The sequence below is a fragment of the Stenella coeruleoalba genome (genome assembly GCF_951394435.1).
Source record: "Stenella coeruleoalba genome assembly, chromosome: 17".
NCBI classification, from domain to species: Eukaryota; Metazoa; Chordata; class Mammalia; order Artiodactyla; family Delphinidae; genus Stenella; species Stenella coeruleoalba.
In genome coordinates this window covers 73319071-73336181 of record NC_137163.1, presented here as the reverse complement: position 1 = coordinate 73336181, position 17111 = coordinate 73319071, and positions in this window count along the sequence as shown.

Below are 17111 nucleotides of genomic sequence, written 5' to 3'. Positions count from 1 at the left end.
TGCTTCGAGTAGCATTTATCAACCTAATTTGTTTGACCTCTTCTTGGTCTCTTGTCTTCAGAATCATCAACTTTTAGTCTTTGGGTTCAGTGTAGCTGTGGAAGATTGTATAGTAAGTCCCCTACATATGAATGAGTTCCGTTCTGAGAGTGCGTTCCTAAGTCCAGTTTGTTCCTAAGTCCAACAAAGTTAGCCTAGGTAGCCAACTAACACAATCGGCTATATAGTACTGTACTGTAATAGGTTTATAATACTTTTCACATAAATAATACATAAAAAAACAAACACAAAAAATAAAGAAAACATTTTTAATCTTACAGTACAGTACCTTGGAAAGTACAGTAGGACAGTACAACGGCTGGCATCCAGGGGCTGGCATCGAGTTAACAGGCAGGAAGAGTTATGGGCTGGAGGAGGGAGAGGAGGTGGGAGATGGTAGAGCTGAAGGATCGTCAGCGATAGGAGACAGTGGGCAAGCTGCAATTTCACTCACGCCTGATATTGATGGAACGTATATTTGCATCTTTGAAAGTTCACAACTTGAAGGTTCATATGTATCTTTTCTGTCATTCTCTGGCCCTTTCTGTGAGATTGTACCTCACAGCTTTGACCAAGTAAATATCAGTAGAAGTGCATGTACCACTTCCCAGTAGAAGCTTTAGGAATTATTATGTGGTTCCACCACCATATTTGTCTCTCTGCCCCAAAATGACCCAGTCCAAGAAAGGCACTACTCCTTCAGTCAGTCTGGATCCTGGAGTAAAAAAACATGCAGAGAGCAGAACCACAGACACCCCAAAGTCAACCTATTACGTCAGTGAGAAATAAACCTTTGATAAGGCACTGAGATTTCAGAGCTGTTTGTTACAGCAGCATAACCTAGCAAAAGCTGATTGTTACAGTAGCCATTCAGGTAAAGATGAGTTCAAGGGTAATCTTCATTGGCTCAAATGCTTTTTGGCACCTGTCTTTTTTTCAAAGTAAAAGTACCTCTCTGACCTGTAAGGAAACTAAACAGCCTAAAGCAGTGCACTTATCTCTGCCTTGCAAACTTCTTAGAAGCCCTGGCCCTAACTGGGATCCTGACAACCTCACCACACCATGAGAAAGCCCTCATCCATGGAAAACCCCGCATCTCCTCCAGTAGACATGGGCCATAGCTCTCTTCACTTCTCTGAGATCACACCAATTATGTCTGGGGCCCAGTGCCCCCTTCAGCACCAAAATGACAGAGGCTGAATCTGGGATGTCTGAGACCATTATATTGATGGCTCCACAATCTGTCTTTATAACAAGCAAAACCTTACGCAGGGAGCCTTCCTAGTGTTTGCCAAAGGAAATCGCCCACTCAAGTGGTTAAAGTGCATTCATAATAAATCTGTGTAGATCTCTAGCCCTGAAATGAAGATTGTGTTTGAAGTACGTGTTGTATAACCTCCTCCAATAGACAAATGAGCTCCTCTAGGGCAAGAGGTTCATCTTATTTCTCTTTGTATCCCCTCATGGTAGGACTTAGGACTTAGCTTCCACGTGCCACCTGATCAGCCTTTACCAATATATTAGTGCAATAAAAATTACGATTGCTGGGCTTCCCTGGTGGCGCAGTGGTTGAGAGTCTGCCTGCCGATGCAGGGGACACGGGTTCGTGCCCCGGTCTGGGAAGATCCCACATGCCATGGAGCAGCTAGGCCCGTGAGCCATGGCCGCTGAGCCTGCGTGTCCGGAGCCTGTGTTCCGCAACGGGAGAGGCCACAACAGTGAGAGGCCCGCGTACCGCCAAAAAAAAAAGTTACGATTGCTAAGGTGGAAGCTTTCAGGGTACAGTGGGACCATGGAAAAGGGAGTGATCAAGTTCACTTGGTGGCAGGTGTGTCAATAGGGGCTTCGTAAAGGAAGTGACATGTGAGCTGGGTCTTAAAAGATAAATAAGTGTTCTTTTGCCCACAGAAGGGAGAAGCAAGTGAGGTAAGAAAGACATTCCAGTGAAAAGGAAAACCAAACAGCAAAAACTCGAATATAGAAGCCAGCCTGGGTTCACTTTTTGATCAAGTTTTTCTTTTTCTGTGGTGTTAATAGAAGGCTTTCTGTGGTGTTAGTAAAAGGGCAAAGGGATACCTTTAAATAGTGTGTCTCTGTTTTAGTGATTTTTTTTTTAAGTCTCAAAATAATCTCATGAAGTGAAATAAAGTACAAAGTAAATGATAGGCAGGTACATACTGTTGACAGAACAACAATGCTAAAAATGTATTGAGGGAATTCCCTGGCAGTCCAGTGGTTAGGACGCTGTGCTTTCACTGACGAGGGCTGGGGTTCAATCCCTGGTCAGGGAACTAAGATCCCACAAGCCAAGCGGTATGGCCAAAAAAATAAAAAATTATCCTCAAGGATACAGAGACTTTTACGCCAAAAAAAAAATAGGTTTAAAAAACAAATGTTTTGAGCCCTCTTGACATGAAGAAACGATGCAATGGCCAAGTTAGAGTAGGCTGTTGGCCTGACTCATACTTCAGTTCCCACAGCAACTGGGATGCCTCACTCTGCCCTACAACATGCTGTTGGCAGTAGGAGATGTGCTATGCCTGTTGTGCAAGATGGCGAAGCCAGTTCATAGGAAAATAATAGCCGGGCACTACAGTTGTCTCCAAAGATGGCTGCTGTAATTCCCGTCCTGTAGGCACATGAGAGGGGAGGCTGGTTCCCCTTCCCTTGAATCAGGGCTGGCTTTGTGACTTGCTTTGTCCAGTAGACAGCGGTAGAGTGACCCTGGGCCAGTTTGGGGCTTTGCCTCCAAGAGGGCTGGCCGATTCCTCTTTTGCTCTTAGGAACCAGTCATCATGGAAGAAACTCTACCACCCCAAGCCCACCATGCTGTGAGGAAGCCCAAGCCAGCCACGTGACAACACCTGGAGCAGCCCAGGGCACAGGTGACTGAGACCTTCCAGCCCAGCTTAGCCAGCAGCCGGATGCAGCCAGGTGAGTGGCTCCACCTGACAGTGTGTGGGGCAGAAAAATTGCCCGTCCGAGACCTGCCTGAATTCCTGGCCCACAGAATTGTGAGAAATCATAAATCATTGTTTTAAGCCACTAAGCTTTGGGGTGGTTAATTATGCAGCATAAAGAACTGAAACAGCACTAACTGTGTCCCAGGCACTATGTCAAGCATCCCCCATAGACTGTCTCCTTTAAGTCTCATAAGAGCTTTAGAAATATCATTCCATGTTCAGATGAGATTGTCGGTGGCCATAGACAGAGGTGTGGGTGACCTGAGATCTGCCTCTCTTAGAACCCGTGCTCGGAACTGCCAAACTGACTGCCTGCAGAGTTGGTGAACTCAGCTAATGTGCTCTGTCTCCACAACCAGGAGAATGTGGGTTGTAAAACAGTTAAGAACCAGACAGCAATTTAAATGCATACTTCAGCTCTAACGCATCCTGCCTCTGGGCAAACAGGGAGGTATGCTGGACCAGTCTTGGCAGCTGGAGTCAAGAGGGTCAAAAATGGAAGGGTCAAGGAAGCTAAGAAAGGAAGCTTGGAAAAAGAGCCATACAAAACTGAAACATTTTTTTAATTAATAGACTTTTTTTTGAGCAGTTTTTTTTCCAAAACAATTAAGCAGAAAGTACAGACAGTTGCCACCTACCCCCTCATGTCAGCCCAGTTTCCCCTATTATTAGTATCTTGCATTCGTGTGGTACATTTGTTACAATTGATGAGCCAATATTAATGATATATTATTATTAACTAAAAGTCCATAGATTACATTAGGGTTCACTCTTTATGTTGTACATTCTGTGTATAACTTTAAGACTCTGCTTTGGGGATTTGATGAAATTTGGTATTTTTATTCTGCTCTTGGAATCCCATTTCCAAACATAACAATCCAGCAGTGGGAATTCCCTGGCGGTCCAGTGGTTAGCACTCCACGCTTTTACTGCCGTGGCCCTGGTTCAATCCCTGGTTGGTGAACTAAGATCCCACCAGCCGTGTGGAGTGGCAAGAAAAAGAAAGACTTTGCTTAGGTATAGAAAAGGGAATCTGTGGCTGGAATCCCGTGTTGAAGAGATTTGCTCCCAAATTAACCCTACTCTGCAGCCATGCATTAGTCCATCTCTGTTGCTCCTCTGACCTCTCCCCTCTCTGTCCTTCTGTTTGTCTTAGCCTCTGCTTCAACCTCAGGCTTGCCCTGCTCAGACTAACAACTCAGGATTTGATCTCTCTCTCTCTCTTTTTTTTTTTTTTTTTAATATTGGCTGTGCCAGTTCTTAGTTGTGGCATGCAGGATCTTTTTTATAGTTGTGGCATGCGGACTTGTAGTTGCAGCATGCATGCAGCATGTAGTTCCCCGACCAGGGATTGAACCCGGGCCCCCTGCATTGGGAGTGCAGAGCTTTACCCACTGGACCACCAGGGAAGTCCCAGGATTTGATGTCTCTTGATGGACTACAGGGCCCCTCTCACTGGCTGATTTGCTAATCAAAACTTGCTATTATGTATTATGTGTGTAATGTGATTTCACTCATTAATTCATAATAGTATGATAAAAAGTATTTTTTTATAGATGAGGAAACTGAAACTCAGAGAATTAAGTGCTTTGCCCATGTTCACACAGCTGACAAGTACAGGAGTTAACCAGGTCTACCCAGCTGTACAGCCAACATTCATTCCATACCCCTTTCCCACCTCTCACCTTAGAGTCAGGTTTTAGCCACTATTGTAACAAAATCCCATTCAAAGTGTCATTAGTTATTCATCCATTCGCATTTGCACCCAGCACTCAATGGGATATAAATTAAGTACCACCTTAGCCATCTAACACGCTACTCCTCAAAAAACAGAAAGCCTTCAGGGTGTTTTTATTAAATATTTCTATTTCATAAAGAGTTTGTGTAATGAGGAGGAACCAGGGACACTAATGAAATACACAAAGCAATAAACATTCCTAATGCTATTGGAGCACACATGTTGACATTATGGTAGGAACCCCATCAACTGGGCTTCGCTAACCATCACTTTTAGCATAATTTTCAATGATGGAAGAAAGAGGTTAGCGTGGTGCTAAGTAAGTACCCACAAGGTACTGAACCAGACTGACTGCACTAGTTTCGACTGGGCCTTAATTATTTAAGGGGCAGCAACACACAACATTATAGCTTGATAGTCCCCAACTTGAAAGGAGATAACAGAAATAGACTAAAACTACAACATGAGAGAGTTAGGTGAGACACAATAATTATCAGATATAAAGAATTATCCAACGTCTGCTGGAAATACATATCTTATTCAATGGATTATTATCTTTAGCATAATACACTATGTGGGAAGGTGGTATAGTATAATGGCTTTGTTGCTTAATAAGTTTGATCTTGATGAAGTCATTTAGGCTCTCTTTGCCTCGATTTCCTCATCAATAAAATGAGGACAATAATGGTACCAGACCAAAAGCGGTGTTGAGAAGATTACCTAAGTTCATATAGATAATGCATCTGAACGAGAAGAGCCAGTTCTACTAGGATGCTTGTTGTGAAAATGCAGATTTGTTCCAGTGCAACTGATATATCAGGGAACAATTTGAGCACACCAAGACTTCCCTGTTCGCTCAGGCCACTTTCTTTCCTGTGAGAAACATGAGATGGAAGCAGAAAAAACTGTACCCAGTTGACCTGAGTCATGACGGGACTACACATGTGCGCACATGCACACACTCAGACGTCGGCCAGCTACGTCTGACGTGACAATTCTCCGTCAGACTTCAGGTGACCCTCCTTCCACCCCTTCACAGCAAGTCACAAGCTGCAAACCCTTCTACAAGCCAACATCAGGGCTTCTCCAAGTTAAAATGCTGCACTTATTTTAGCATTTATGCATTTCTTAACCTTTGAAGTGTGTAAAAGCGGCTACCATTTTATTCCATTTCTTCGGGTTTTTTTTAAATGTGTCACTGAGGAAGGGTTTGAGTGTTGTGCCCCTGATCCCATTTTCCCCAGAAGCCCTGTGGCTGTTTTTGCCAATTTTTCATAGCACAGTGTTTTTTAGGAACACATGTATCACATTATAGCAAAACAGACTGTATCTGCCACTAATAAGCACTCAACTAGTGTGATTATTATTGCTGTAATATAAGAAATGGACACTTGGTGTATATGACCTGGCTGTTTTCTTAGATCATTTTATCTTTGAGTTAATTTGGTTATTGTCATCATTTAGTTTGAATACTGTCCATCTCGCTGTTATTCATGTTATTGTATTCGTATTTAGGAATGTCTTTATGATGTGCATACTTGTGAAATTGCTCAAGGTATGTGAACCAGAGATGCCAAAAATTCTAAATGTTATTTAAATAAATCCAATCAACGTTAACCCTGTAAGCAGACACGGGAAAACCGCACTTCACACCAAAGCAGGGGAAGGAGTTAGGGCTGGAAATGAGCACAGTTTGGGCAACAAGTATGAATCAAACACTACTTGACTTATTTACTCATTTAATCCTTGTGACAACTCTATGATGTAAGTTTTATTACCACTATTTGACAGACAAGGAAACTGAGGCCCAGAGAGTTTATATAACTTCCCCAAAATGAAAGAAACAATGAGCGATGAAATTAGGATATGCACACAATCTGCTCACTTGCAAGATAGTATGGCCTCCATTACTCCAGTAAGAGGATGTTGTGACTCAAGAAGCATGTTGGACAACCAGTAAATACCTGCTGACAAGATCACTGACAAGCTAAAATCTGTCTTTCAGAAAGGCAATTGACATTCAAAAGGTATTAGATCCCTACCGACGTACACAGTATAGTACCAAGATGTTAGCTAATTAGACCTTACCGTTTCTCACCGACTGTTGCCGATTCCCTATTAGCTGTGACCCCTCCTAGATTCTCTCAATCTTGACTCTTCTATGCTCTCAAAATTCCCATGCATGCGCTGCACACAGAATTGATCTCAGCTGGGTTGAATCAACCTCTTCTATACCCACAACACCAGATACTTTCTGGTCCCCAGATACACCGTGTATTTCACGTTGCGGGTGGTGTTTTCTCCACACAAATGGAGAACTCCTGTTCATTTTCCTGTTCCCCTCCTCAGCCCTTCTTAGCCCCTGACTATCTACAAAACTCTGCTCAAGTTCTTCCTCCCTATGTAGGCTTCCCCACCTCCCACAGTTTGCCAAAGTAGGTGCTATTCTATTCTGGAAGCATTTGCACCATAATCATTGCTTCCATATCTTTCTCCAGCGCTTGAGTATAAGCTCTCAAGAAACAGTGACTACATATTATTCGTCTTGGAATACCCAAGACCTAGTAAGAGGCAGGTCTTGCCTCAAAATAATGCTTGTTGACTAATGCACATGACCAGATTTTAATCATTTTTAAAATAACCTAGAACAAATGCTTTGGAAAGTCCATAATCTGACTCTAAAATGAACATTCTGGGTCTGCAAAAAGTGATTTAGAACACTTCCAGGCAAAAATAACTGAACCGTATTGTTTCATATACTGCACACTTTGAAGGTCAAAGTCCTATTCTTACACAGAGTTTCTAAGCCACAATACATCTGAATCAGTTCTTTTTTATGGAACGCTTCATAAAATTTTATTACATTTTGAAAGTCTCTACATTTTATCTTTTAAAACCGTTGATTTTTGTCCTCCTTGGGAATTGCCCCAGCTTGGATAAGCTTCCCTCTGTAACAGAAGCCTGATGAGAACCTGCTGTTCCTGACCGGTGAGCACATCCAAGCCCATTTGTATTTGGAGTTGATGGGAACCATGTGCATTTGTGACGACTGTGAGAAAGTGGTCCCTGCTGTATTCCAGAACTTCCTAAGGAGAAGGAACTTTGGTTTCTCTGTAAGGATCTGTGTTTCTTTGTATCTACTAAGAAGAAACTTTTGTCTTCTTGGCTACCAAGACTACCCAGACCTGTCTCCTTTTCCAGTACATGGAAATATAACTCCTCCTCCCTTTTTTTTCCTTTTCATAACTGCTTTGGCACTAACTGATGATCTCTGAGGGGCCGAACCAAAAAACTTGTGCAAGAAATATGAGTTTTGATAGCATAAGTTAAAAAAGGAATACCTGATGGATACTGAGGGATAAAACCATTGGATAAGCACCAATGGGCAAACTGAAGTTCCCAAGGATAACTAGACACATTCTAGTTGGGAAATGATGTGGCATCAGTAAATTAGTTATAGATGTATTTGCCAATTTCTGCAATAATAAAATTAAGAAAGTTCCTTTTGGAGATTAGAAGATGTAATGTCAGGAAAAATTAAAAGAAAGTCTATCTTGTACAATTAATAAGTTTTGAAAAATTATGCTATAGTTTTAAAAATCTATAGTTTTCTGAAAGATTTAGATAAATTCATGGGTTCAATAGCCAATGGGTATGGTACCCAAAGAAAAACAGGGCTACTGATGCCTCTGGGGTCTAACACATTGGAAAATCGTGTCCCAGCACTGAATACCCTTTATAAGAACACAACAATCTGAAACTCCACTTTTGACTTATTCTTATGTTAATGTTTACATATTCTCAAAAGCTGTAACCTTCTGTTGGAAGTCAAAAGCAAATAAAACACTAGGTGCTCAAGAATGAGATAAAGATATAATAGAGGAGGGCTTCCCTGGTGGCGCAGTGGTTGAGAGTCCGCCTGCCGATGCAGGAGACACGGGTTTATGCCCCGGTCCGGGAGGATCCCACATGCTGCAGAGCGGCTGGGCCCGTGAGCCATGGCCACTGAGCCTGTGCGTCCAGAGCCTGTACTCTGCAACAGGAGAGGCCACAACAGTGAGAGGCCCGCGTACCACAAAAAAAAAAAAAAAAAAAAAAAAAAGATATAATAGAGGAAACTTTAACAAAGACTGAGAAAGGCAGAATCCTTTGGAGTCCACCCTGAAAGTCTTAATTTCCCTGAACAAACACCATCATCTCACAAAAACACGAAACAAATATCCAACACGCGTACCCATTATCAAGAGAAGCATTTTTCGCCTTATGTGTAAAGATCTTAGGTTTGTCTAAACCAGAGGTTTTTATTTATTTTTTTTCAGAATAAACTGGATTTAATCAATTTTATCAGATTCTTTCATGAGTCTCAGATATTCTTGTATCCTGTATTATTTTTTTTCTTTCAATTTCCATATATATATATTTTTAACATCTTTATTGGAGTATAATTGCTTTACAATCATGTGTTAGTTTTTGCTTTATAACAAAGGAAACCAGCTATACATATATCCCCATATCCCCTCCCTCTTGCGTCTCCCTCCCACCCTCCCTATCCCACCACTCTAGGTGGTCACAAAGCACCGAGCTGATCTCCCTGTGCTATGCGGCTGCTTCCCACTAGCTATCTGTTTTACATTTGGTAGTGTATATATGTCCATGCCACTCTCTCACTTTGTCCCAGCTTACCCTTCCCCCTCCCCGTGTCCTCAAGTCCATTCTCTATGTCTGCATCTTTATTCCTGTCCTGCCCCTAGGTTCTTCAGAACCATTTTTTTTTTAGATTCCATATACATGTGTTAGCATACAGTATTTGTTTTTCTCTTTCTGACTTACTTCACTCTGTATGACAGTCTCTAGGTCCATCCACCTCACTACAAATAACTCAGTTTTGTTTCTTTTTATGGCTGAGTAATATTCCATTGTATATATGTGCCACATCTTCTTTATCCATTCATCTGTCGATGGACACTTAGGTTGCTTCCATGTCCTGGCTACTGTAAATAGAGCTGCAGTGAACATTGTATAAACCAGCGGTTTTTAAAGTGTGGTCCTGGACCAGCAGTATCACATCACCTGAGAAATAGTTAGGAATGCAAATTTCTGGGCTCCACTCCAGACTCACCGAATCAGAACCTCTGAGGCTAGAGCTAGCGATCGTGTTTTAACAAGTCCTCCAGGCTAAAGTTTGAGAACCAGTGGTCTTAGACCTGTGCTGTCCAGTAGGGTAATTACAAGTTGCTATCAAGCATTTGAAACATGGCTAGTCCAAATTGAGATGTGTAGGTAAGTGTAAAATTCACAATGAATTTCAGAAACATAGTACAAAAAAAAATATTAAAAGATTTCACTAATGTTTTTATATTGATTACATGGTGAAATAATAATGAATTGGAATATCAGGTTAAACAAAGTGTACTGTTAAAATCAATTTAATCAGTTTTTAAAAAATTTTTAATCAACCTAAAAGACAATTTACAATTACATATGAGCTGCATTATATTTCTATAGGACAAGACTGCTCTAGACCAAACTTCTTAAAAATTTAAGAATTCACTCCACGGAATTCCTATAGAAAATTATATAACCTCTGCTTAAATATTTTCAATGGCGAGGAATCCACTTATGAGCACCTTCTGAACAGGTCTTTCATATATATTGAATTAAGACCTGCCTTGCTGTAACTTCCTGTTTGTTTTTGGTTGTTTTGTTTGTTTGTTTGTTGTTTTGTTTTTTTCCTTTACCTAGTTCTGACCTCCATAACTGCACAGAATAAGGATAACCTTTTGCTTCATGACAATTCTTTAGTATTTTATAACTTGAGTTACTGTCAACAATGTGTCTTTGTGTTTGCTAGGCTGAAAATATCCCCTGTACCATCATTTGTCCACATAATGCATGATTTCAAGAGCTTCTGCTTTCACAGTTACTCTCTGTTAAGCATCCTCGTCTTTGGAAATATCCCTCGTATAGGAAAAATGGTCCACGTATTGGAAAAGGGCCAAAGTGATTTCTGGAGCTCAGGGCATTGTTACCAAACCCTCTGGGCGTATCTAATTCCAAAGGGGTGAGCACTTTCACTTGATTGACAAGCCTATTTTCCAAATCTGCAGGGATAGAGTTTAAGTTATAGAAAACGGATAACAACACAAACGTTGTATGCCCGTAGCAGTGCAAACGATTCCTGTTCACGGCAATGCAAATGAAGTCTGTCTGGCAGAGAATATAAATCTCTATAAGTCAAAAACACATTTAAGTGGATTTTAATTAATGAGTTAAATAAAATATTTGACACATATTCATTTTATTTTTGTGATTTTGCCTTTCTGAAAATTATGCCTTCACATTCCTGAAATAGGATTCCCGGCACACAGGATAACGCAGTGGATGTGCGCTGAGTACCGTGGGCTCCTCTCTGCTTGACGGGCTACTCCACATCTCCTAACTCCAGAATTTTCTAACGAGCTCATTAGCACTACAGAAACAAAACATTCCTTCTTTTCTTCACAGATGATACTCTAGCTAAGTTTCCCCTACCGAATTCCTTTTATTTTAATACTCAGATGCTAGATTTTTTTTCTTACATTTATGCCTTTTAAATTTAATATTGAGAATTTGAGTACATTATTCCAACCTGAGGAAATGACTATTGTATCATTTCTGTCTTTATCAAAATGCAAACTGGATGCCAAAAATCACTCAGAACTCAGGGAGGCGTTTGGTAAGCAAACTCTGCTTCCACAGGAGGGATGAGAGAGAGGCAGAGGGAGAAGACCCTCTACAGAAGCAAGGGCAAGCAGAGGCTGACACGGGTGTGGTGGGACTGAGACTTATACAGTCTGAGGGCGGGGCCTGCTCTTCTGGAAGAGTAATTCACAGTTGTCCACTCTTCCTTATGTTATACATCAATAAAATGACTCTCCTAGGGCTTCCCTGGTGGCGCAGCGGTTGAGAGTCCGCCTGCCGATGCAGGGAACGCGGGTTCGTGCCCCGGTCCGGGAAGATCCCACATGCCGCGGAGCGGCTGGTCCCGTGAGCCATGGCCGCTGAGCCTGCGCGTCCGGAGCCTGTGCTCCGCAATGGGAGAGGCCACAACAGTGACAGGCCCGCGTACCGCAAAAAAAAAAAAAAAAAAAGACTCTCCTAAATCTTTCTACTGAATTTTAAAATAGCATCTTAGAAGTCAGAGTACACTTCTTTCATGGAATAAGGTGGTCAGAGGGGACAGCTTTACTCCTTTCGGTGAAGTTTGCAATTTGCCTTTCACAAATGTTAGCAACTCAATGGTTAGCCATGATTCCTCCTTTGGATTGTCAACTGGAAGCAGTTTGTATCTTGTTGGTTATTTGTGAGAAGAGAAGGGAAAAGAAACAGCATCAAAATACAACCTGGAAGTGAGTACACTTTATAAGCGAGGCTATTGCTAAACACGACCACTGTCCTTCGTGAAATACGAAATTATACCTGATTGATTGTAACGGTTGAAATTTTCCTCGTTGTTTTTCTATAATAATCATTAGCCAAAAACAACTCTCTAATCTTGTAATGCCAACACTGTACAGATTTAGGAGCTTTTTAGTACTAAGCGTATAATAAATCGTCCAGAAATATTTTTTGATTGTCTTTGGATGTTAACTATAACATGTCCTGTGAGTATAAATTACTGAACATTATTTTTAAATAAACACTCGTTTGTAGCCAAAAAAAAAAAAGAATAAAAATTTTACATTCATAATAAAAAATAATAAGAATATAAAATTAAGAATATAAAATCGCCAGAGCGCCTTCAAGGGTCTTACAAGTGACCCCATGAAAGTAAGGGACCCTGACCTGAGCTTGTTTGGCTTCCCCGTGAATCTGTTCTGCATCAGCTAACTGGCTGGCACAGAGCAGGTCCTCAGTACCTGGGCTGATTTATTTATTTATCACAATTTTTATGTCATTGTTTCTGTGACTCCTTACCTCTTATGAAAGATATGGACAACGGACTTCCCTTGTGGCACAGTGGTTAAGGATCCACCTGCCAATGCAGGGGACACAGGTTCAAGCCCTGGTCCAGGAAGATCCCACATTCCACGGAGTAACTAAACCCGTGCGCCGCAACTACAGAGCCTGCGCTCTAGAGCCTGCGAGCCACAGCTACTGAGCCCGCGTGCCACAACTACTGAAGCCCACGCGCCTAGAGCCCGTGCTCCACAACAAGAGATGCCACCGCAATGAGAAGCCCACGCACACTGCAACGAAGACTCAACGCAGCCAAAAATAAATAAATAAATAAATTCATTTTTAAAAAAAGATACAAGCCTCCATGCACCTGTTTTTTATGAGGTTTATTTACAAGTTGTCCTGAGCTTATTCTGTTTTCTCTGTTAGATGCCTCATAAATAGCTATTTTCAAGTGCCTGAAGTTAACTTGGGTTTTTCCCAGAGTGAGACAATGGGGAGACGGCTCTGAAAGCAACAGGTAAGTGAAACTGAGGATCGAATTTGTAAAAACAAGTTGTCTTACTTTTGTAGTTATAGTACACTAATAGGAGCTTTCCAAAGAAACTGATGCGGGGCCCTTGGGGGCCAGTAGTAAGTCCTAGCTCCCTCGGCAGCCGTGCTCCCATGAATCATTGCGGGTGGTGATGAGCCCGGCACACTCAGGCTTCTCACCCTGTCCTATGTATTTTCACCTTCTAATCCAATATTTTTAAACACATTAAAAGAAATGCCCAAGAGCCCTGAAAGCCAACACAAATCACAAAAGGGAAGCCAGAGAGAGTACACGAGGGTCAAAGAGTTCCCCTTTGCCTCTGTGGAAGAAGAGAACAGAAGAACCATGCGCTTTAGCGCTCACTGAGTGTCCCGTCTTTTTCGTAACATGAGGGAAAACCTCCTTCCGTGGTCCCTTCCACCTGCTAGCGCTCCATCCCTTCTTCTGGAATGCTCACTCTCCATGGGTTAGGCTGTCTTGTAAGAGGTAGAAGGCCATGCTGCCCACCCACCTCTGTGCTGTCTCCCCAGGAGCTGAAGGAAGAGAAAGATCCTACTGCCCTGCATGCGTGTGTTGCCGATAATTTGGGTGGGATTTTGTTCTCATTGCTGTAGGGTGAATGAAAGGGTGTGCGATCCCCCATGTGTGAATTTGAGTTTCAGCTGAGCCCACTTCTGGAACGGTTTATGACTCACATGAGCCCCCTTTTGCGAGTCCAGGCCCCCACTTCATACCAAGGGAAGTGGTCTGTGTAAGTCCACAGAACTGTAATGGCATAAATATTTAATGACCAGAGCATGTGTTCAATAACAGTAGAGTTTGGAAGATTCTTCCCTTTTAATCTCACTGTACAGTGTAGCCTGGTAGTATTTAGGACCAAATGCCAGCTCCCCCGATTGCCAGCTGTGTAACCTCGGCAGATCGCTTAAAACTGTCTAAGCCTCACCTTCCCTACCTGTAAAACGCAGTAAGATGTAATAGCAACCTTTACTTCTTATGTGATTATGGAGATAATGTATTGAAAGAGTTGCCTGCACTGCCCAGGACACCTTCAGTGCTTAGGAAAAGGGTAGCTGCTGTTACAACGTTTGTCATTAGGTATTGTAACGACTTTTTTTTTTTTTTTTTTTTTTTTTTTGCAGTACGCGGGCCTCTCACCGTTGCAGCCTCTCCCGTTGAGAAGCACAGGCTCCGGACGCGCAGGCTCAGCGGCCATGGCTCACGGGCCCAGCCGCTCCGCGGCATGTGGGATCTTCCCGGACTGGGGCACGAACCCATGTCCCCTGCATCGGCAGGTGGACTCTCAACCACTGCGCCACCAGGGAAGCCCCCTGTAATGACTTTTTAACCCTTATATTCAAGTATACATAACGTAAAGTTTACCTGTTGAAAGTGTACAGTTCAATGGTTTTTACTGTATTTACAGAGATGTACAGCCATCACCATAATCTGAGTTGAGAACATTTTTATCATCTCAGAAAGAAACCTTAGGGACTTCCCTGGCGGTCCAGTGGTTAGGACTCTGCGCTTCCACTGCAGGGAGCACGGGTTCGTTCAATCCCTGGTCGGGGAACTAAGATCCCGCATGCCGCACGGCGCAGCTGAAAAGAAACCTTATGCCCATTAGCATCACTTGCATTCCCCCATCTCCACAACCCTCCGCTGTGCACTTGAATAGAAGTGGTGACAGTGCACATCCTTGCCTTAGTCCCAGCCTTAAGGGTAAAGCGTTCAGTCTTTCATCATTTAGTATGATCCTTGTTGACGGTTTTTGGCACATTTATCAGTTTAAGGAGTTTCCCTTCTGTCCCTAACTTGGTAAGGAGCAGCAGACTTTGTCAAATAGTTTTCTGTGTCTGTTGAGGTGATCACGTCGTTTTTGTCTTTTATTCTATTAATATGGTGTATTTCATTAATTGATTTTCTGGTGTTAAACCAACCTTGCACTCCTAGAATAAATCCCAAGTTCTCATGGTGTCTAATCCTTGTTATATATTGCTGTATTTGGTTTGCTAGTGTTTTAAGTATTCAAAGATAGGATTGTATGCCTTAATTAGGCCTAAATAACTAGGTGCGTGATACAGGCTATACTATGCGTCCAAAGGGGCTAAGGCTGGATGAAGTCACATCCTGCTGTTTGCGAAGGATACAGGGGCCAAACTGAGAGCAGAAACTCTTCCCTGCTCTAATCATCTTATAGAAATCACGTTAAAGAAATCTGCTGGGTTTTGCATTATTAGGACTACCAGGCACCACTTTCAAATATAAATAATGCAAAAATGTATTTAGTAAACCAAGAAATATATACAGCTACATATAATGGGTTCTCCACAAATATCAATTGATGGTGTTAAAATGATATGAAGAGAAAAATGCATGAGAAAAACATGGGCCTTGAGAAAGATGACAAAAAAGTGACCAAACATCTATTCATTCACTTTAAAAACATTTGTTGATGCGTGTGCCAGACTCTGGGGGGCAGATACGAAAAAGACTAAGATACCGTCCTGGTTCCCAAGGGCTGCTAGTTAGTGTAGAGGGCAGAGCGATAAACAGACAGCTACATTTCAGAGCACTAAGCACAGAGTAGAAATATGTGTGAGGCTCAGAGGACGCCCAGAAGGGGGAGTAAGGAAGGAAGTCAACCCTCCGTTGACTCACAGATGCAGAACTCGAGGGTACGGAGGGCTGACTGGGTATTTATATAAGGGACCTGAGCATCCTCAGATTTTGGTGTCTGCAAGGGGTCCTGGAACCAATCCCCTGCAGATACTGAGGGACCACTGTAATGGCGAGAATGTGGAGAAATTGGTAGGCCTTGGTAATCAGTCCATAAATTTACTGTGTAAAGAAGTTCTAGAACTTTTTGATTGTTACATAGGTTTAGAAAAATGTATTTAAACAACGCTTCTATAGCACTATATGCCAGTCTAAGCATTCTACAATTGTTAATTCAATTAACAATCCAATAGGATAGTGCTGTTATCATTCCCATTTTACAGATGAGAAAACTGAGTCTCTGAGAGGTTAAGAAAGTTGTCTGACTCAGACTATAGGTGGTGGAAGCAGGATTTAAACCTAGGCATGCTAGCTTCAGTTTCCATGCTTTTACCACTATGCCAGGCCAATGTACGAACTTGACTTTTAACCTGATATATGTCTCAGGAAATGCTTCTAAAACTTTAATGGGCATACAGATCTTCGGGGATCTTGTTAAAAAGCAGATTCAGATTTAGTAGGTCTGATGTGGGGTCTGATATTCTGCATTTCTGACAAGCTCCCAGGGGATGCCAGTGCTGACAGTCCAAGGACCACACTTTGAGTTTCAAGGGTCTAGGATCTGCTGTCATTTTTTTTTTTTTTTTTTTTGCTGTCATTTTTTTAAAATATAATATACTCAGGAGTTCCCTGGTGGCCTACTAGTTAGGATTCCAGGCTTTCACTGCCGTGGCCCAGGTCCAATCCCTGGTCAGGGAACTGAGATCCTGCAAGGTACGCAGCACGGCCAAAATATATATATATAATATATTATCATATTATCATAAAATATTATATCATATCATATATATTATATATATTAGATACATAATATATATTATAATTATATTTTATATATATATTATCAAAACAGATAATCCATTTCCAGGCCTTATAAACCAAGCATTCTATACATACATGTCCTTAGTCCACTGAAAACTACTGCTATGAATAGCATGTATGACATGAGGTTATTGTGGATATCTGTGCATCATCACTGGGTCCAGATTCATCTCCTCGATAAAAAATAGTGAAACTTAGGGGCCTTCCCTGGTGGTGCAGTGGTTAAGAATCTGCCTGCCAATGCAAGGGACGTGGGTTCGAGCCCTGGCCCGGGAAGATCCCACATGCTGCAGAGCAA